Source organism: Chiloscyllium plagiosum, unplaced genomic scaffold, assembly GCF_037043375.1.
Source record: "Chiloscyllium plagiosum isolate Xiang-an unplaced genomic scaffold, Cpla_swu_hap1 HiC_scaffold_9, whole genome shotgun sequence".
Lineage (NCBI taxonomy): Eukaryota > Metazoa > Chordata > Chondrichthyes > Orectolobiformes > Hemiscylliidae > Chiloscyllium > Chiloscyllium plagiosum.
This window is the reverse complement of record NW_028270147.1, coordinates 10,285,420-10,307,464: the sequence shown is the minus strand read 5'-3', so window position 1 is coordinate 10,307,464 and position 22,045 is coordinate 10,285,420.

The window sequence follows — 22,045 nt, the reverse complement described above, 5'->3', positions numbered from 1 at the left end:
GGATAGGAATTGGGACCCATTTTCTCATTCATATAAACAATTTGGAAATAGGTGTTGAGGGCAAAATCTCTAAATTTACAGACGATACCAAGCTAGGGAGAACAGTGAACTGTGAGGATGATGCTGAGTGACTTCAGAGGGATTTGACAAGTTAGTCAAATGAGCAGACACCTGGCAGATGTCAATTCAACGCAGAGAAATGTGAAGTGATGCTTTTCAGTTGAAGAAACATGGAAAGATAATATGGGTGTCAATGGTACAACGCTGAGAGGAGTACAGGAGCAGAGGGACCTCAGGGTTCACATGCATGATTTTCTGAAGGTGGCCAGACAAGTTGAAACAGCTGTTAAGAAGGCTTATAGGATCCTTGCATTTATAAATAGAGGCACACTGTATAAAGGCAAGGAAGTGATGCTACACTTCTATAAATATCAAACCACATTTGGAGTATTGTGTTCAGTCCTCAGCACCTTATTTAAAGAAGGATGCTAAAGCCATGGCGAGAGTGCAAAGGAGATTTATTAAAATAATATCAAGAATGAGGGATTTTTATCTGCAAGGAAAGATGAGAGAAATTGGCTTATTCTCCTCGGAGCAGAGAAAATTAAGAGGTGGTCCAAGTGGGGTGTTCAAAATTATGAATAATTTTGACAGGCTAAAAAACATCCTTCTGTTTCCAGTGGTTGGTATGTCAGTAACTAGGGGTCACAATTTCAAGGGTGTCAGCAAGAGGGGTGAGGTGAGGCGAAACTTCTTTACTCAGAGAGTTGTTAGGATTTGGAATGTGCTGCCTGGGTGGGAGGTGGATTCCATTGGAGGTTTCAAAAGAGAGCTGGCTACATATTTGAAAGTGAGGAATTTAGAGGGCTGTAGAGATAGGGCTAGAGAATGGGACTAGCTGGTAGCTCTTTTGGGAGTCAGTACAGACACAATGGATCAAATGGCCTCCTCCCGTACTGTAAAATTCTCTGATTATATGACATTTAATGATCCAGTATAAAGGTACCTGCCCCAGCTTCAGTCACTCCCTGACTTTAGAGGAGTCAGTGTACTCTGTTCGGTCAGTCATTTATGTGTGTGTAATCTGCAATTGCACCAGTAAGCAATGGCACTTAGGGGCAAGCAATAAAGGCTGTTCCAGCCAGCAATGTCCCACTGATGAATTAAAAAAAAGTAACCTCAACTCCACTTTCTGACCAGTTACCCAAACCATCAACTCTCCTGAGAATAGAAAAGCTGTCTAATGCAATCTGGGATATATTTAAGGACCTATATTTTGGCCTCCGTCAAAGAAAATTCCAAGAACTACCAATCCTTTGGAAGAAGAAAGCTCCATCTGAAATTGAAGGAGAAACATCCTCTCCCGATGGTGTAACCTCCCAATGTTGTCAACGTTCTTGCAGGTGGAAGTTCGAATATTATAGCAATGTTAATAATAACTTCAAGACATCTGGCTCAACAAGAACTCAGTCTTAATGACCTATGTAACGAGAATGACAAAGAGGCAAGCGCTCTGGCCATATTATTCGGGCAACGGTACATTAACCAAGAAGCTGCATCACAATCCATCTTGAGTTCATTCTAGCTCTTAATAGTCACCGGGAGTGAGTGAGATTATCCAAATTCTTAATTAGTTCTTCAAAGTATCAATTCTGGGGCTCCGTTTCATTTCATTGCCTCCCGCCTCATATTAAATAATTCGAAAGGTTAAATTACTTCCAGGTATTATAGTTAGTCAGTTACAGGAGGCAGCCACCTTGGCATTATAGAGTCAGAGAGATGTACAGCACAGAAACAGACCCTTCGGTTCAGCTTGTCCATGCTGACCAGATATCCTAACCTAATCTAGTCCCATTTGCCAGCACTTTGCCCATATCCCTTCGAACACTTTCTGTTCATATACCCATCCAGATGTATTTTAAATATGGTAATTGTACCAGCCTCCACCATTTCCTCCAGCAGCTCATTCCATACATGCACCACCCTCTGTGTGAAAAGTTGCCCCTTAGGTCCCTTTTAAATGTTTACCATCTGCTCACCAAAGCTACTGTTTTTTATGAAAGGGCAGACCTGGCGCATCGAGAGAATTTCATGTCAGGAAACTTTGTCAAGATTTACCTAATCTCATTTTGGTGAGGTAGGGAATGAACTGTATTTTTGAAGGGAGATATGAGAAAATATTTTCACTATGCAGGTTGTTCGAGTAGGAAATGTAGCGGAGTCTAGTTCAGTTGAAACATTCAAGAGGTCATTAGTTGATTATTCAGATTGACGTGATGTGCAGAGTAGTGAAGAAACGGCAGGAGATTGGCACTGGGTGATTGAACGGGCAAAGGCTTGATGGGCTGAATGGCCTCCTTCTGTGCTGGAATAATTCTGCGAAGGCAAATAGTTCTAACCCAGTCAGTTTAACATCAGCAGTGATCAAACTTATTGGGACAATAATATAAGGTAACACTAATAGTCATAAAGAAATGGGTTAATTAAAAACAGCAAGTTATTTAATTAGCTCTCAACCTAAACAGGTTACATATGACAAAATTAATGGAGGGAACAACAGAGGATTAAAGGAAATGGCTCATGCATTGATTTTCAAAAGATGTTGAACAACTTACTACTTAGGAGGTTTGTTGATAAAATTAAAGCACATGGTATTCATCAGAGAGTGACAGCATGGATACAAGTTATTTAAAGAACTGCAAACAGTCACAGTTGACGGAACTTTTTTTCATCTTGGAAAGTAGTAAACAGTGATGACCTCTAGGGGTCAGTCTTGGGACTATTGGCTTTATAAGATGTTGAACACAAAACAGAGCTCAAATGCAACATTAAAATTACATGGTCAAACATGTTTAAGAGAACAGTCAGTTTAATGTGTTGAGCAGAAATTTGAGATGATACCATCTAGGATAACGTGGAGGATCTGAGAAGCTGGCATTCCAAAACACACAACCTTGTGGGAGAACAAGTTGATAAGTGTTGTAAAATAAATCTGTATAGAATCCTAATATAGTTATACAAACCAAAAGTGGAGACACCATGCTCAACTCACAAGCCACTAAATGGGCCCATAGTTACAGCCTGTGTCCACCTCTGGGAATCATCTTTTAAGGGAAAAGTGTTTTAGAACATGAAATGTCTTGTTAGAACTGGTAGTGCTCGTCTGATTGTCTTCAATAGCGGAGTGAATGAATATTTGAAATGGGGATATGGAAAGGGTGTAGATATAGGACTAAGTAGATCATTATGTCAGAGAGCCGGCACATACACAGTGGGATGAGAGACTTCCATCTGTCTTGTTAATTGTAGCATTCTGTTATTATTGTATCTGGATGTTTCGAATTGTGAGAAGCTAATCAAATGGGTTACCTTATAAATGCCATCAATGACCATTAATCCTTTTGGAGAATTCATTACAGCACATTGATTGGAGAGATAAAGAGGTAGAAATGTTGGATACCAGGAAATGTTTTACACACTTGCTCCACAATAAGAAACACATTGGATTTAGTGAATAGTCAATGCTGGTAACCTTTGTTGACTGGTTTCTCATGCATTTTGTCAGGACTTAGTAATTGATTACAGCTTCTCCAATGGTCAAAACAATTGGAAACCAATACACCAATTAATTTGCATTATAAAGCAAGATTATAAATAAAGTCATATATATCTTTCTCAAGTATATACATATATCAAAGCATGCTAAGTTAAAATCTATGTTTGTGTGCATGTTTTTGGAGTAAGTACGTCAAAATTTCACTGAAAAATATGCAATACCTGTGAAAGTGATTAATGCTAGTCAACATTGGTTCAATAAGAGTTAATGAAAAGTCAGCAATTGCAATCATAATCCTGACTGACATTTCAGATTAACTTTATCTAACAAAGTTGATACGTTTGTCAGTCACAGCAATTACCCATAGTCCACAAAGGACCATGAGCACCTCCCTCCAACAGAGAGACATAATTGGTTACATTGTTTGAGAAGTACCTCCTGGCCAGGTGAGAAGGCAAGGCATCCCTGAATTACTATAGCTGGTACAGACAGTGAACGTGTGGCATTGGCACCGGTCTGTATTTCACTCAAACAGTCTAGCCATCTCTAAAGTTCAAAAGACAATTTTGTCAATGCCTATACTGAGATAGTATTTGAAAGATGTCATAATGTTTCCAACAAATATGTTCAGATAGAATCTTTAAATATGTGTGGGTAAGACAACTTATATTTTATTGAGAAAATAATTTTAAAAGCTTAAAGAGACATTGTGCCTTTCATATCTCAAAATGTCTCAAAGCACTGAACAGCCATTGAATGAAGAAATATGATAGGCTATGAGATGCAAAAGCTGTGAGGGGCTCTGGTAATGCCCCTATCTTCAGCGAAAAGATCCAGGATCAAGTTGCACCTACTTCAGATATGTATCATAATGTATTTAAGCAAGTTGATTAAAATAATTACAAAAGTGGAGAGCAAATCATTTCACACGATGGGACTGATTGTCGGTTTTCTTTCAGATGGTCAGGATGCTTTTCCTGACACATGTTAAGCTTGCCAAAATGGATTGTCTCCCAATAGATCCATCCGAGCTCTAATGAAAGATGAGGATCACCATTCAAACTACTCTAAACCTCACACCCCACCGACACCAAACTCTCCAGAGAAAATTCCAGTTCCTACAGAGCGTTGACTAAGCAAATGAGTAAATAAAACCAAAAGTGAGGAACCTTAATGTTTGGAAGAGTTTGATCATCTGCTTTGGATCCAAGAAAGACAAATCACAGTGTTTCCTTCATGGTGAGAGAATAGGAGATATGCAAGATTAAGATGTCTATACAAACAATTCAATAAAAGTGAATGCACAGGCACAAAATGTAATTTCTGCAAAAAGGTTATTGGAATCTTAGCCTTTATTACAATGAGATGGGATGACAGAGGGAAGAAATTGATGTTTCCACTGTATAGATTTTTTTGGTCAGAATCTATTTGGACAGTCATCTCAGGAAAGATAGACTGACCTTGGGAACGGTGCATCCCCCTCTCACCATGAATGACGAGTTATATAACCTTGGTATATACTCTCTTAAAGTTAGGAAATGGCAGAACGAGTAATCAAGATATCGCATGGAAATTGTCTGAGTGATAGGAAATAGAGAGTAACGGTCAATTAATTTTTTTCTGGCTGAAGGAAGATTTATAGTGGAGTTCCCCAGGGAACCATGTTTTATCTGACGAATTTTAACATCTACAGCTTCGTGTGCAGGGAAAAGCTTCAACACTTGCAGATGACACAAAACTTGGAAGATTTGCATCTGTGAGGAGAACAGTGTGGAACTCCAAAAGGGTGGAACTCCAAAAGGACATTGGCAAGTTGATAGAGTGGGTAGATAGGTGGCAGTTGCTTCAATGTAGAGCAGTATGAGGCAAAGCATTTAGGTCGGAAGAACACCAAGGATGACATGAAACAAGGAGTACAATGCTAAAGGTGGTAAAGGATCAGAGGGAACTTGGTACATATGCATAAATTATTCAAGGTGGCAGGACAAGTGGAGAGAACAGTTAATACAGCATATAGTGGCTTTGGCTTTATTAACAGGAATAAGAGGAAAGATGAGAGGTTGAATCTGAAGAAGAGATTTCAGCTGAAGTATTGTGAAGGGCTTATGCCCGAAACGCTGATTCTCCTGCACCCAGATGCTGCCTGACTGGCTGTGTTTTTCCAGCACCACACTCCCAACTCTGATCTCCAGCATCGCAGTCCTCACTTTCTACAATTGTGGGTGTCACATTAAGGGTAGGCTGTGAATGCATTGGAGAGAGTACAGAATTGATTTCCAAGAATGGTCCCAGGGATGGGGAGAAGCTGTTCCAACTCGTACAAGGAACAAGAATGGGAGAAGAAGTGAGGGTGATGTGTTTTTGTTTTACTCAGTGTGTGGTTAAGGTTTGGAGTACACTGCCTGTAAAAGCAGTGGAGGCAGGCTCACTTGAGATATTCAAGAGAACATTGGAAGATTATTTTGGTAGAAATAATGTCCAAACGAATGGGGAAAATGCACGAGGTGAAGATGCTTGTTTGAACAGCTAGTGCAAGTGTGATGGACCGAATGGCCTCCTTGTGCACTGTAACAATTCTATGAGTGATATTTGAAATGGTTAAGATATTTGACAGGAGAAATATGCTGGAACTATCTGTTCTGGCATGGGAATCCAGAACAAGAGAATGTCATTTTCACATTAATACTGAGTCATTTAGAAGTACAGTTGGGGTGAATATTTTCACAGGAGAAATGGAAAATTGGAACCCATCCACTACCCCCCTCCCCACCACAACTAACAAAAGAGCTTTACAGATTTTTGTTAGTTAAAGATAATAAGCAATACGGATCAGACGTGGGGAAGTATAGCTGGTTTGTAGATCAGTCATGATCTAACTGAATGGTGGAACACTCTGAGGTGCTAAATGACCCACTCCTGTTTTAACATTCTCTTTTACAACATCTAACTACTCTTGGAATGATTCAGTCAGTTTCTATGGAGACAGTAGACAGTGAAGTCAAATTCAAGAGGTAGTTGCAGAGATTTTGCATTCATCAGAAGGAGTGACAGAGGGTATTGGGAGAATGGTTTGTATGTAAGTCTTTGGGACTGGTTGTTTTTTTTTGTGACTATATGTACATATTTTTTCCTGCATTTTGTTGCTCACTGAATAATTAGATTGCAAAATGTATGAATTACTTCAATGTTTCCACAGCCTTCTGGTCAATCTCAATATTAGGTAGATTTATTGTACCAGTAATACATACTATTCTGCTACTTCAGCTCTCTGTAGGCCAGACATGAATAGCATTTACATTCTTGCACACTTTGCTGAACAGTATATCCTTGCTTGTCTCTTGACAGGATCTTTCCTCAGTGTCTGTGATTTACAATCGTTCACTACTTTTCAGTGACCAGCTGGATAAAACCATGAATGATGCCCAGTATGGAGGGATTATCTTAGGAACGATGGTTAAACAAGTTTGGACTCTACTCATTGGAATTTACAAGAAAGAATGGGGATCTCGTCGACACATATATGATTCTTGAGAGGCTTGACAGGTTAAGAACTGAGAGGATGTTTCTGACTTGAGAGAGTCTGGGACTGGAGGGTGCAATCTCAGAATAAAGGACAAAGAACAGTTCAGCACAGGATCAGGCACTTCAGCCCACTAAGACCAAACCGACACATGATGCCTTTCTAAACTAAAAACCTTTTGCCTCTATGCTGTCTGTATCTCTCTATTCTCTGCCTTACCATATGTCTGTCAAAATATCTCTTAAATGTTGGCAGGTGGCATAGTGACTCAATGGTTAGCACCGCTGCTTCACAGCACCAGGGACCTGGATACAATTTCAACCTCAGGTGACTGTCCGTGGGGAGTTTGCACATTCTCCCCGTGTCTGTATGGGTTTCCTCTGAGTATTTGGGTTTCCTCCCACAATCCAAAGATGTGCAGGTTAGGTGGATTTGTCCAGGGATGTATAGGCTAGTTGGATTAGCCATGGGAGGTGCAAGGCTGAGGGATAAGGTGGGATGCTCTTCGGAGGGTCGGTGTGGACTTGTGGGATGAATGGCCTGTTGCCACCCTGTGGGGATTCTATGCAATCTCTCTCCAGTTCCTGCTTGAGTAAGCATTCCAGGCACTTACCACCCTCTGTGTAAAAAATAAAACACGCTTACTCCCTTTTACCTTAAACCTACATTCCTGAGGATTAAGAGGTGCTAGTTTAGAGCACGGAACTGTACAACACAGGAACAGACCCTTGGACTCACCAAATCTGTGCCAACCAGGATGCTATTTGAAACTAATCCCATCTGCCTGCACATGGCCAATATTCCTCTATCCCCTGCCTGTCTGTGTAGCTCTTAAATGTTACAATCATATCTGCTTCTACAACTCCCCAGGCAGCACATTTCAGATACCGAAATGTGTAAAAAGACTTTCTTCGTAGACCTTCTTTAAACTTTCCCATTAAATCTGTGCCTCTAGTATTTGCTATTTCCATGCTGGGAAAGACCCTCCAAATTTCCACCCTATCTACACCTCTCATAATTTTGCATCCTTCTATCAGGTTACCCCTCAGCTTCCAACACTCTGTGATGAGGAGGAATTTCTTCCCTCAGAGGGTTGTGAGTCTTTGGAACTCCTTGCCAAAGAGAGCTGTGGGGGCAGAGTCCTTGTGTATATTTAAGGCTGATATAGATGGATTCTTGATCAGTCAGGGAATCAAGGGATACAGGGCAAGGACAGGAAGTGGATGTGAAGAATGTTGGATTGGCCATGATTGGCAGGAGACTTGAGGGGCTGAATAGCCTACTCCTGTTCATATTTCTTATTAGATTAGGTTAGATTAGGTACCCTGCAGTATGGAAACGGGCCCTTCGGCCCAATAAGTCCACACTGACCCCTGAACAGTAACCCACCCAGACCCATTCCTCTACCCTATATTTACCCCCAATCTGTTCACCTCAATCATGGAATTAGCGTGATTGGGGAAGAAATAGAACTGACATCAGTACCTGCCCCAAAGACTAAGACGTTAGACTTAAATAGTTCTTATCATGGCCGTAAGATGTCCCAAAGTACTTCACAGCCAATCAATCAGCTATGATCTGACTGAATGGCTGTGCAGATTCAATGGATTGAATGACCTACTTCAGCTCCTACACCTTATAGCGTGAATAGTTCCTTTTAACACTATGTTGCTGTCAGAAATATGGCAATCAATTTGTATACAGCAAGCTCCCACAGTAAGTTATTGACCAAAATCGTTTGATTTTAAGGTATTGGTTGAGGGATAAATATTGGTCAGGATGCTAGGGACAATTTTGCTGCTCATCGTTGAAAAGTGAAATGAGTTTTTTTTAGACTCATCTGAAAGGGCAAACTTGATTTTGCATCTCACCTGAAAAACGTCATCTCTGGTGATGCAGGTCTTGGTCAGTACTGCACTAAAGTATCAGGCTCTAGTGTTGCACATGGAAAAGGCACTTAATGGAACTTTGTGGAGATCGGCTGGAGGCATACGCTTTCTTAACATGAAATGTATAACTCGGGGAAGACGACCGCTTATTGGTATTATCACCTGACTGTTAATCCAGAGACCCAAATAATGTTCTGGGCACTTGGGTTTAAATCCTAGCACAGCAGCTGGTGGGATTTGAATTCAATAAAAATCCGGAATTAAGAGACAGTGATGGACATGAATCCCTTGTTGATTGTGAAGGAAAACAGCTCATTTTCAGCCTTGGGAGCTTACAACATTATGGCCTCAACATAGAATTCACCAGCTTCCAAATCTCCTCAGCCCAGGTCCAGCCCTCCCTCTCCATCCCACTCCCTTAACCAGTCCTTCCTATCCATCTTTCTTCCCACCTATTTGCTCCACTCTTCCCACTGACCAATCACAATCACCTCCTACCTACAACTACCTATCACCATCCCACCTACCATTCCCCCCAGCACCCACCCGTCCTTTATTTATTTCTTATCCTCCTTCCTCCCCCCCAGCCCTGCCCGAAACATCAACTCTCCTGTTCCTCTGATGCTGCTTGACCTGCTATGCTTTTTCAGCGCCACACTTTATCAACTCAGGGAAAGCCCATCAGGTTCACTAATGCCCTTTAGGGAAGGAAATCTGCCATCTATAGCTGGTCTGGCCTACATGTGACTCCAGACCCACAGCAATGTGGTTGACTTTTAACTTCCCTCTGGGTAATTATGGATGGACAATGATAGCCAACCCAGGTCCTGTGAATGCATGAAGGAGAAAAGCATTTGATCAAGTATGGCTCTAATATTATCCCTCACCATCCGGCTTCCCGAATAGAACAAATCAGATACTGCACACTCATGTTGGAAATATTTGTGGAAATGTGTGGAACATTTTGAAGAAATGCAGAAGTGATTTCCAAGAATAAGGTTAGATTGAAGAAGTTGGGACAGTTCTTATGGAAGGTGAAGAAGATTGTTTGATGATTTGGCAGACATTTTCAAAATCATAAGTGGGCTGGATAGAGTAGAAGGGAAAAAACTGTGCCTCTATGTAAATGAGAAAAGGATAAGATGGCATACGATGTGCAAACAAAGCACGCTGCTGTGGGGGGGGGGGGGGGGGGGGGGTGGCACGGTGGCTCAGTGGTTAGCACTGATGCCTCACAGAGCCAGAGACCCAGCTTTGGTTCCAGCCTCAGGTTACTGTCTGTGTGAAGTTTGCATAGTCCCCGCAATTGTCTCTGGCAAGGAGTTCCAAAGACTCACAACCCAATTAGGGCCACGTGGTGGCTCTGTGGTAAGCACTGCTGTCTCACAGTGCCAGGGACCAGGATCAATTCCACCCTCAGGCGACTGACTGCATGGAGTTTGCACTTTCTCTCTATGTCTGCATGGGTTTTCTCTGGGTGCTCTGGTTTCCTTCCACAGTCCAAAGATGTGCAGATTAGGTGAATTGGCCATGCTATTTTGCATTAGTCAAAATTTAAAGTAACACGGTAGAGGAATGTGTCTGGATGTGATGCTGTTTGGAGGGTCAGTGTGGACTTGTTGGGCCAAATGGCCTGTTTCCATACTGTATGGATTCTGTGATTCTATAAAAGATTTTTCAAATTGCGGGTTGTGAGGGTGTGGAATGCACTGGCTGGAAGGAGGGTGGAGGCAGGTTCAACTGAGGTATTCAAGAGGGGCATTGTATGGTTGTTTGGATAGAAATGGCATACAGAGATATGTGCAAAAGACATGACAAAGAACAATTCAGTGCGGAAACAGGCCCTTAGGCCCTCCAAACCAACTTTGCCACATTTGCCCTTCCATACTAAAACTGTCTGCCCTTACACGATCAGTATCCCTCTATTCCCTTTCTAATCATGTATTCATCCAGGTGCTTCTTGGATGCTGCTGTTGTGTCTGTTTCCACCACTTCTTCTGGCAGCGCATTCCAGGCATTCACCACCCTTTGTGTGGAAAACTTGTCTCGCACATCTCTTTTAAACTTTCCCTCTCACGCCTTGAACCCTTATCCCCTAGTAATTGATCCTTCCACCCTGGAAAAAGCGTCATACTTTCCACTCTATCCATGCCATTCGCAATCTTATAAACTTCTATCCAGTTGCTCCTCAAACTCTTGCATTCCAGTGAACAGAAACTCAGTCTATCTAAGCTTTCTTCATAGCTAAAATCCCCCATACCAGGCAACATCCTGGTAAACTTTTTCTGTACCCTCTCCAAAGCATCCACATCCTTCTGCTCATGCGATGACCAGCACTGTACGCAATACTCCGATATGACATTGGCACCAGGTAATAGAACTGGCACAGGAGTTGAATGGCTTTCTTCTGAACCATAACAATGCTGTGTTTCTGTTCAATCCGATATCAACAAAAAGTCTGGAAGAAGATGGAAAAAAAGCAGATGCAAAAAGGAGATCACTGTAAAACATTGATAGATGAGCAAATGTTCCTTATTATTAATGATTTTATCGTAAAATTACGGTGCACAAAACTGCTCTTTTGTGTCATCATTCCAATTTGCTTCGTAATCTGATCAAATCTGTTTCATAACAAAATTAAGTTGTGGCATGATCAATTAATAAGTGATCTGTGCCAGGCAGCTAGTGGTTGCATCTCATTCAATTCCAACAGGATACATTCAGTGTATACAATCACATTTTCAGGTTGTTACCAAGGTTAGTAAGAAAACAATATTTCTCAAAATTATTTTGAATTTGAAAATATGAAATAAAAATTGAGGATGTGTAAATATAAACTTAGCTAATGTGTTTGCAAATTAGATTTACGAATTTGATAATCATGCTCCCTCTGATCAAATAAGGACTGAAAGGAATTATGCTTATTAAAGTTTAGACTTTAAACTCAATTTTCTTTCTCATTTATACAACTGTGTCCATTCTCCAAACATTCATTAGAATCAGGAAAGGAAATGGAGAAATAGATGAGGGGAATCGTCGATAACTATCCCTGAAAATGGTCACTAAGATAAACCCTTTAGTCCCATGGTGCTGCATTTTGGGAAAGCAAATCTTAGCAGGACCTACACACTTAATGGTAAGGTCCTAAGGAATATTGCTGAATATTGGAGTGCAGGTTCATAGCTCCTTGAAAGTGGAGTCGCAGGTAGATAGGATAGTGAAGGCAGCGTTTGGTATGCTTTCCGTTATTGGTCAGAGTATTGAGTACAGGAGTTGGGAGGTCATGTTGTGGCTATACATGACATTGGTTAGGCCACTGTTGGAATATTGCGTGTAATTCTGGTCTCCTTCCTATCGGAAAGATGTTGTGAAAGATTTACAAGGATGTTGCCAGGGTTTGAGGATTTGAGCTACAGGGAGAGGCTGAACAGGCTGGGGCTGTTCTCCCTGGAGCATCGGAGGCTGAGGGGTGACCTTACAAAGGTTCACAAAATCATGAGGAGCATGGATAGGATAAATAGGCAAAGTCTTTTACCAGGGGTTGGGAAGTCCAAAACTAGAGGGCATAGGTTTAGGGTGAGAGGGGAAAGATATGAAAGGGACCTAAGGGGCAACGTTTTCATGCAGAGGGTGGTATGTATATGGAATGAGCTGCCAGAAGAAGTAGTGGAGGCTGGTACAATTGCAATATATGAATATATATTATATGAGTATATGAATAGGAAGCGTTTGGAAGGATATGGGCCAGGTCCTGGCAGGTGGGACTAGATTGGGTTGGGATATCTGGTCAGCATGGACCGAAGGGTCTGTTTCCGTGCTGTACATCTCTATGACTCTGTGACTCTAAGAAAGCTCCTTCCCACCCATCAATCCCTTTCCCACTCCAACAGAGAGTTAAGCTGTTTAAACCTTTTACTATATTATGTTACTGTCTGCCTTGGGGGCCTTGGAGGGAGGTGAGGGGGGAGGTGTGGGCGCAAGTCTTGCACCTCCTGCGGTTGCAGGGGAAGGTGCCGGGAGTGGAGGTTGGGTTGGTGGGGGGTGTGGATCTGATGAGGGAGTCACGGAGGGAGTGGTCTTTACGGAATGCTGATAGGGGAGGGGAGGGAAATATATCCTTGGTGGTGGGGTCCGTTTGGAGGTAGCAGAAATGACAGCGGATGATGCGCTGTACATGGAGATCGGTGGGGTGGTAGGTGAGGACCAGTGGGGTTCTGTCCTGGTGGCGGTTGGAGGGGCGGGGCTCAAGGGCGGAGGAGCGGGAAGTGGAAGAGATGCGGTGGAGGGCATCGTCGACCACGTCGGGGGGGAAATTGCGGTCCTTGAAGAAAGAGGCCATCTGGGTTGTCCTTTGGGGCCTTGGAGGGAGGTGAGAGGGGAGGTATGGGCGCAAGTCTTGCACCTCCTGCGGTTGCAGGGGAAGGTGCCGGGAGTGGAGGTGCCGGGAGTGGAACTTCCATATCCGCCACAGATTCACCTGCACCTCCACACACATCATCTATTGCATCCTCTGCACCCGATGTGGCCTCCTCTATATTGGGGAGACAGGCCGGCTACTTGCGGAGCGTTTCAGAGAACACCTCTGGGACACCCGGACCAACCAACCCAACCACCCTGTAGCTCAACATTTCAATTCCCCCTCCCACTCCACCAAGGATATGCAGGTCTTTGGACTCCTCCATCGTCAGACCACAACAAAACGACGGTTGGAGGAAGAACGCCTCATCTTCCGCCTAGGAACCCTCCAACCACAAGGGATGAACTCGGATTTCACCAGTTTCCTCATTTCCCCTCCCCCCACCCTGTCTCAGTCAAATCCATCGAATTCAGCACCGCCTTCCTAACCTGCAATCTTCTTTCCGTCCTCTCTGCCCCCACCCCAGTCTGACCTATCACCCTCACCTTGACCTCTTTCCACCTATCGCATTTCCGACGCCCCTCCCCCAAGTCCCTCCTCCCTACCTTTTATCTTAGCCTGCTGGACAAACTTTCCTCATTCCTGAAGAAGGGCTTATGCCCGAAACGTCGATTCTCCTGTTCCCTGGATGCTGCCTGACCTGCTGCGCTTTTCCAGCAACACATTTCCAGCTCTGATAGAGGTCTACACAATTAAGAGAGGCATTGATAGGATGGTTAGTCAGAGGCTTTCTCCCAGGTTTGAAATTTCAGTTACAGGGGGTCACAGGTTTGAGGTGAGAGGGGGAAAGTTTAAGGGAGATGCGTGAGGGATGTTTTTCACACAGGAAGTGGGAGGAGCCTGGAAGGCATTGCCAGAAGAGGTGGGTGGAAGCAGGTACATTGGTGACATTCAAGAGGCATCTAGATGGTTACATGAATAAGGAAGGAATAGAGGGATACGGACCGAATAAGGACAGAAGGTTCGTATTTTAGTTTAGTTAGGGCATGAGAATCAGCACAGGCTTGGAGGGCTGAAAGGCCTGCTCGTGTTCTGTACCTCTCTTTTGTTCTTTGAGTGCTACCTAATGGTATCATGCATTGAGTGGGAGAATGCATCATGTTGTCTGAAACATTGACACTGTGGTGGAAAGTCCTTTATTTGGATACACACATACATAGTCTCTTTATCCGTCCTTCTGCTCCAGAAGAGGCTGAACAAAACTCTTTGTTCTAAACTTTTGAAAGAGTCTTCATGGTACTTCTGCCCTTTAGTCCCATGGGTCATGTATCCATTATCTGTATGATGGAAAACTGAAAGGATAATCAAACCAAAATTGCTTTCAGAAGGCGACCTGATTGGATCTGTCAACACATTGTGCTCTGGCCTTCTGGGAAAGAAAAATTCTTGGTTCTAATGGGCCTGGACAGACTGAAAGGTAAAACCATTTTTTTTCCCCAAAAGTCTCCAATGGGCCCAAACAAATCCCAACCGATGATAATGGATTCAAAATCTGAAAATATCCTTTATCCAAAAACCACTTGGTCCTCAGCTTTTTTGGATAAAGGATTCCCAATCCGTATTTCCATTCTCATGGTGGCATGACAGAATATAGACTCCCTGGCCTTGATGAATGAATATTGTGTGGATTAGTACCGTCTGGCAGAAATACTTGCGAGATCCCAAGCCATATAGAGTCATAGAGATGTACAGCATGGAAACAGACACTTCGGTCCAACCCGTTCATGCCGACCAGATATTCCAACCCAATCTAGTCCCACCTGCCAGCACCCAACCCATATCTCTCCAAACCTTTCCTATTCATATACCCATCCAAATGCCTCTTAAATGTTGCTATTGTACCAGCCTCTACCACTTCCTCTGGCAGCTCATTCCATACACGTACCACTCTCTGCGTGAAAAAGTTGCCCCTTAGGTCTCTTTTATATCTTTCCCCTCTCACCCTAAACCTATGCCCTCTAGTTCTGGACTCCCTGACCCCAGGGAAAAGACTTTTACTATTTATCCTATCCATGCCCCTCATAATTTTGTACACCTCTATAAGGTCACCCCTCAGCCTCCGACACTCCAGGGAAAACAGCCTCAGCCTGTTCAGTCTTTCCCTATAGCTCAAATCCTCAAACCCTGGCAACATCCTTGTAAATATTTTCTGAACCCTTTCAAGTTTCACAATATCTTTCCGATAGGAAGGAGACCAGAATTGCATGCAATATTCCAACAATGGCCTAACCAATGTCCTGTACAGCCGCAACATGACCTCCCAACTCCTGTACTCAATACGCTGACCAGTAAAGGAAAGCATACCAAACGCCTTCTTCACTATCCTATATACCTGCCACTCCACTTTCAAGGAGCTATGAACCTAAATGGACCAAAGGAAAATGATGATGTCGAAGTGCCGATGTTGGACTGTTGGTATAGTTCACCAGGTTTATTTGAAATCACCAGCTTTCAGAACTCTGCTTGTTCATCAGGTAAAGTTCCTTCACCTGATGAAGGAACAGCACTCTGAAAGCTGGTGATTTCAAATAAACCTGTTGGACTATAACCAAAGGAAAGTGAGTGAGATTTGGAAAAGGGCTGCCAGTTCTGGTTGGATATATTTCTTGAGGTGCCACCTGCCATAGCCAAATGTCCTACTCCCATTCTGCTGCCATTTTTTTAATCCAATATCTCTATAATCAAGATGATCCAACTTACCACAGCACATTGGCATAAAAAAAATGCTTGCTTGATTTTTGATTGTCAAGAATGCAACATTTATTCCCCACTTCAGAACTTTGTATCGCAAATAACCAAAGATTTCAAATAGTTTTTATTGGGGGAGTCTAGGACCAGAGGGCAAAATTTACAAACAAGAGATTGAACATTTAAGAAAGAAGAAATTTCTTCTCTCACAGGTGACTTTATCTATGGAATTCTTTCCTGTCGAGAGCTGCTGAGGCTGGGTCATTAAGGATATTCAAGGCTTATTGAGACAGGTTTCTAATCAGTAAGGGAACTGAGGGTCATGTGGAAAAGGCAGGAAAGTAGAGTTGAGATCTGATTAAATGGCAAAGCAGACTTGATGGGCTGAATAGCCTACATCAGCTCTTACATCCTATGGTCAAATGGTTTTGAACAATAAATCTTTTCCATGGTATTCTGGGTTTTCTCATGAGGTTGCTCTGAGCAGTTTTTTTGTCATCTATCTAAATGATTTGGATGTGAACATGGGAGGTATAGTTAGTAAGTTTGCAGGTGACACCAAAATTAGAACTGTAGTAGATATCAAAGAAGATTACCTCAGAAAACTGGACCTTGAGCGGATGGGCCAATGGGGCCAAGGAGTGGCAGATAGAGTTTAATTTAGGTAAAAGTGAGATGCTGCATTTTGGGAAAACAAATCAGGGCAGAGCTTATAAACTTCATGGCAATGTCCTGGGGAGTGTTGCTGAACAAGGAGACCTTGGAGTGCAGGTTCAAAGTGCATTGAAACTGGGGTTGCAGATAGATAGATAGTGAAGAAGGTGTTTGGTACGCTTTCCTTTATTGGTCAGTGAATTGAGATTATGAGTTGGAAGGTTATGTTGCACCTGTTGGATAGGCCACTTTTGGAGTATTGTGTTCAACTCTGATCTCCCTGTTATAGGAAGGATGTTGTGAAACTTGAAAGGGTTCAGAAAAGATTTACAAGGATATTGCCAGGGTTGGAGAGTTTGAGCTATAGGGCGCTGAATAGGATGGGGCTGTTTTCCCAGAGTGTGAAAGTCTCAAGAGTGACCTTATAGAGGTTTATGAAATCATGAGGGGCACGGATTGGATGATTCAGCCAGGTCTATTCCCTGGGGTGGGCAGCACAAAACTAGAGGGCATCAGTTTAGAGTGAGAGGGGAAAGATTGAAAAGGGACCCAAGGGGCAACATTTTCACAAAGAGGGTGATGTTTGTATGGAATGAGCTGCCAGAGGAAGTGGTGTAGGCTGGTACAATTACAACATTTAAAAGGCATCTGGATGGGTATATGAATAGGAAAGGTTTAGAGGGAAATGGGCCAAATGCTGATAAATGGGATTAGATTGGGTTGGGATATCTGGTCGGCATGGACGAGTTGGACCAAAGGATGTGTTTCTGTGCTGTACATCTCTATGACTCTATGACTCTATGATGCTCATCTTTGGTTGATTTCCTCCCACACACTCTTCTGTTTCATTTGAGCTATTGACTTCAAACAGGAAGTTACCATGTTCAAATTTTCCAAATTGTGATTAAAGTGCAGACACATACAGTTAGTTCTGCTATAACGTGGTAGTTCTGTTCTCGTGCAACTACATGTTATAAGAAAATTGCGTAATAGCAGCATCATTCAAGCTAATGTGGCCAGAATCACAATATAACCAGTTATCGCTTTAAAAGTTTAAGCTATAGAAACAATGTCCGCAATTCATCGAACATGTGAAAGCGAATTCGCATTAATGAAACGCGTGTTACAGCAGAACGACTTGTACCTGTTTGCATGGTTGCCATTTTAACTGGTGTATCTTCACTCTTTAATGTTAAGATTGTGGGGCAATTGGAAAGGTGTGAAGTGGCTGAGACTCCAGCCCTTGACTCTCCCATTCTAAGAGAAAAGGGCACACCCTGGGAAAATACAAACATTCACATGCCTTGGAATCCCCTAGAAACGTACAGCCAGAGATATTTCCGAATGAGAAGTGTCTCTGTTAGTGCACACATTACTCTGGAGTATGCTGCTGTAATCCCACAGGATGTTTACCAGGATGCTGCCTGGACTGAAGGGCTTATCTTATGAAGAGAGGTTGACTGAGCTCGGATTTTTTTCATTGGAGAAAAGGAGGAGGAGAGGGGACCTAACTGAGGTATACAAGATAATGAGAGGAATAGGTAGAGTCGATAGCCACAGACTATTTCCCAGGGCAGAGATGGCTAACACGAGGGGTCATAGTTTTAAGCTGGTTGGAGGAAAGTATAGAGGGGATGTCAGAGGCGGGTTCTTTACACAGAGAGTTGTGAGGGCATGGAATGCGATGCCAGCAGCAGTTGTGGAAGCAAGGTCATTGGGGATATTTAAGAGACTACTGGACATGCATATGGTCACAGAAATTTGAGGGTGCATACATGAGGATCAGTGGTTGGCACAACATCGTGGACTGAAGGGCCTGTTCTGTGCTGTACTGTTCTATGTTCTATGTTCTAATCTCCCTTACTATAGGAAGGATGTGGAAGCACTGGAACGGGTGCAGAGGAGGTTTATCAGGATGTTGCCTGGTATGGTAGGAATATCGTATGAGGAAAGGCTGAGGCACTTGGGGCTGTTTTCATTGGAGAAAAGAAGGTTTAGGGGTGACTTGATAGAGGTGTACCAGATGATTAGGGGTTTAGATAGGGTTGACCATGAGAACCTTTTTCCACGTATGGAGTCAGCTATTATGAGGGGACATAGCTTTAAATTAAGGGGTGGTAGGTATAGGACAGATGTTAGGGGTAGATTCTTTACTCAGTGAGTTGTGAGTTCATAGAATGCCCTGCCAGTAGCAGTGGTGGACTCTCCCTCTTTATAGGCATTTAAACGGGCATTGGATAGGCATATGGAGGATAGTGGGCTAGTGTAGATTAGGTGGGCTTCGATCGGCGCAACGTCGAGGGCCAAAGGGCCTGTGCTGCGCTGTATTTTTCTATGTTCTATGTTCTATCTTTGGACTGTGAGTGGAGATCGGACCACTTGGAGGAAACTCATGCAGACATGGGGAGATTGGGCAAATTCCACACAGACAGATGCCTGACGGTGGAATTGAACATAAGTGCCTGACGCAGTGAGGCAGCAGTGCTAGCCACTGAGCCACCACACTACCTCAGGTTTGCAACCAATGCTTATTTAAATACAAATCTTTTCTTTAATGATAAGAATTGAGCGGCACTCCACATGCAGCTTCTCTTGATTCATCAATAGTTTTGGTATTTGTTTCTGTTGTTTGATATGCAGCCAGATGTTAAGTTACTGTCTCTGACTATTCTGTATGTTGTCTCTTGCAGCACTGAGTTTGAAGGTTATGGTATTTCTTTCAAAACCCTAAATTTGTTCCACCGTTATGAATGTGTCATTCTTTGGATGTGACTGTAATTTCTTTTATTTTTATTCACTCCCAGTTCTATTCATCTCTTCCTTTGCCAGTTGCTGCTGCTAGCGTTCTTTGATTTCTGTTGCCACTAGTTACCATTCCAGTTTTATTTCATCTGCTTTTGACTTTATTTCATGTACATTTCTATGAGGGACTGGCAGAATATGAGTGGACACTTGAGAAAACTGTGTACAGAGCCTTCCTTGCAGACATCAAAATCAATATTCTAAGAGCTAATTCCAGGTAACCATTTAGCCAGATGAAGTTAGAAGATTTAACATAACGGCATGATAACTTAATGTTTAACACTGCTGTCTTACAGTGCTAGGGACCCAGGTTTGATTCCAACCTTGGGCAACTGTCTGTGTGGAGTTTGTACATTCTCCCCCTATCTGTGCAGGTTTCCTCCCATGGTCTAACGTTGGTTAGGTGAATTGGCCATGTTAAATTGTCCATAGTATTCATGGATGTGTAGGTTAGGTGCATTAGTCAGGGGTAAATATAGGGTAGGGGAATGGTCTGGGTGGGTTACTCTTCAGAGTGGGATTTGACCTCTTGCTCTTCCTACTTAAAAGAAAACATGCTAAATGGTGAAGAAAATTCCCTTTGCAGATGGGAAAGCATCTTGGTGGGAGCACAAATGATGGGAGGCTCTTGGGGACAGTCTCTGGCATTGGGTTGGCAATTAGGAGGCGAGTGAGGGGGAATAGGGGTGGAAGTCCATGATCAGAGTATGGGGTGTCCAAAGGATCTCTTAGAGGGTCTGGGAGATGGGGCTTATAGTGAAGACTGAACATCACTGCATCTCCTCAATGAAAGTAGGAATGAGTGGCCTTTGGGAGCATCCAATCAACTTTCAAGACTCGCAAAGATTGGATGCTTAATTCACATGTTTAGCATAGGAGTTGGGATGTTATGTTGCAGCTGTACAGGACAGTGGTTAGGTCACTTTTTGAATACTACATGCAATTCTGGCCTCCGTGCTAAAGGAAGGATGTTGTTAAACTTAAAAAGGGTTCAGAAAAGATTTACGTGGATGTTACCAGAGTTGGAGGGTTTGAGCTATAGCAAGAGACCGAAAAGGCTGGGGCTGTTTTCCCTGGACCATCAAAGGCTGAGGAGTGACCTTATAGAGGTTTATAAAATCATGAGGGACATGGCTAGGGTAAATAGCCAAGGTCTAGCAAATGGTACTAGATTAATTTAGAATATCTGTTCAGCGTGGACCAGTTTGACCAAAGGCTCTGTTTCTGTGCTCTCTGACATTCTCTACCATTCTTCTCTGCTTCCCCCCTCATCACTTCATGTTGAATTACGGTTGTACTGATTTATTGATTGTTGATTAGTTTATTTATTGTCATGTGGATAAGTGGGTGCCACATACCTGGAACCACACCCATGTTGCTTCTTCACTGGTTCTTGAAATGTAGGTGTCGTTGGCTGGACCAGCACTTATTGCTTATCTCTGGTTGTCCTTGAGAAAGTGGTAGTGAGCACCCTTCTTGAACTGCTGCAGGCCATTTGATATAGGTACAACCCCAGTGGTGTTCAGGAATAGAGTTCCAGAATGTTGACCCAGTGACAGCGAAGGAATGAGGATATATTTCTCAGTCAGGATGATGAATGGTAGGAAGGGAACTTACAGCCGATGGTGTTCCCATGTATCTGCTGCCCTCATCCTTAAAGGTGGTAGAGGACACAGGTTTGGAAGTTGCTTTTGAAAGAGCCTTGATGAGTTGCTTAGGTGCATTGTGGAGATGGTACACACTGCTGCCACTGTGTGCTGATGTTGAATAGCTGCCATTGCAATGGACAGCTTTGCCCTATAACGGAGCAAACCTCTGGAGTGTTGTTAGAATTACACTCACATGGCAAATGGAGAGTGTTCAATTACACTGTGCTGAATTATGGACTTCAAAATTACATGGAGAGGGAATGGCATCAGAATGGTGTTGGATTGGTGGACCCTGATATTGTCGGTGAGGCACAGTGGGGGGGTCGGTTAGGAGTGGACTGGATTTGGTGGTACAAGGAATGTGACAGCAGTGCTGGGGAGTTATTTAAAACCAAGGCAAGGATTTTCAAGAAACTGAAGTTAAATTGAGCATCAGATTGCAATGCCAATATTAGGGAGAGGGGCTAGCGTCCAAATCGTCACTGGATTTGTTACCTCAAGTACTGGGGATTTGATTTCAAATCCGACAATGGCAGATGGCGAAATTTGAATTCAATAGAGAAAAAAAATCTGGAATGAAAAGCCCGTTGAATGAAGACCGTGAAACTACTGTTGACTGTTATTAACAAGACATCTGGTTCACTAATGCCCCTAAGGGAAAGAAATCCTTACCTGGTCTGGTATCCATGTGACTCCAGACCCACAGCAACATGGTTGACTCTTGCTTGCTCTCTGGGCGATTTGAAAATAAATGGGCAATGCACACATCCTGTGAATAATCATAAAAATTACTGAGAGTTTGCTAAAAGCGGTCAACTTTAAGGAAGTTTCTGATAACAGGCAGACGGGTTCAGGAACGGAATTCCAAAC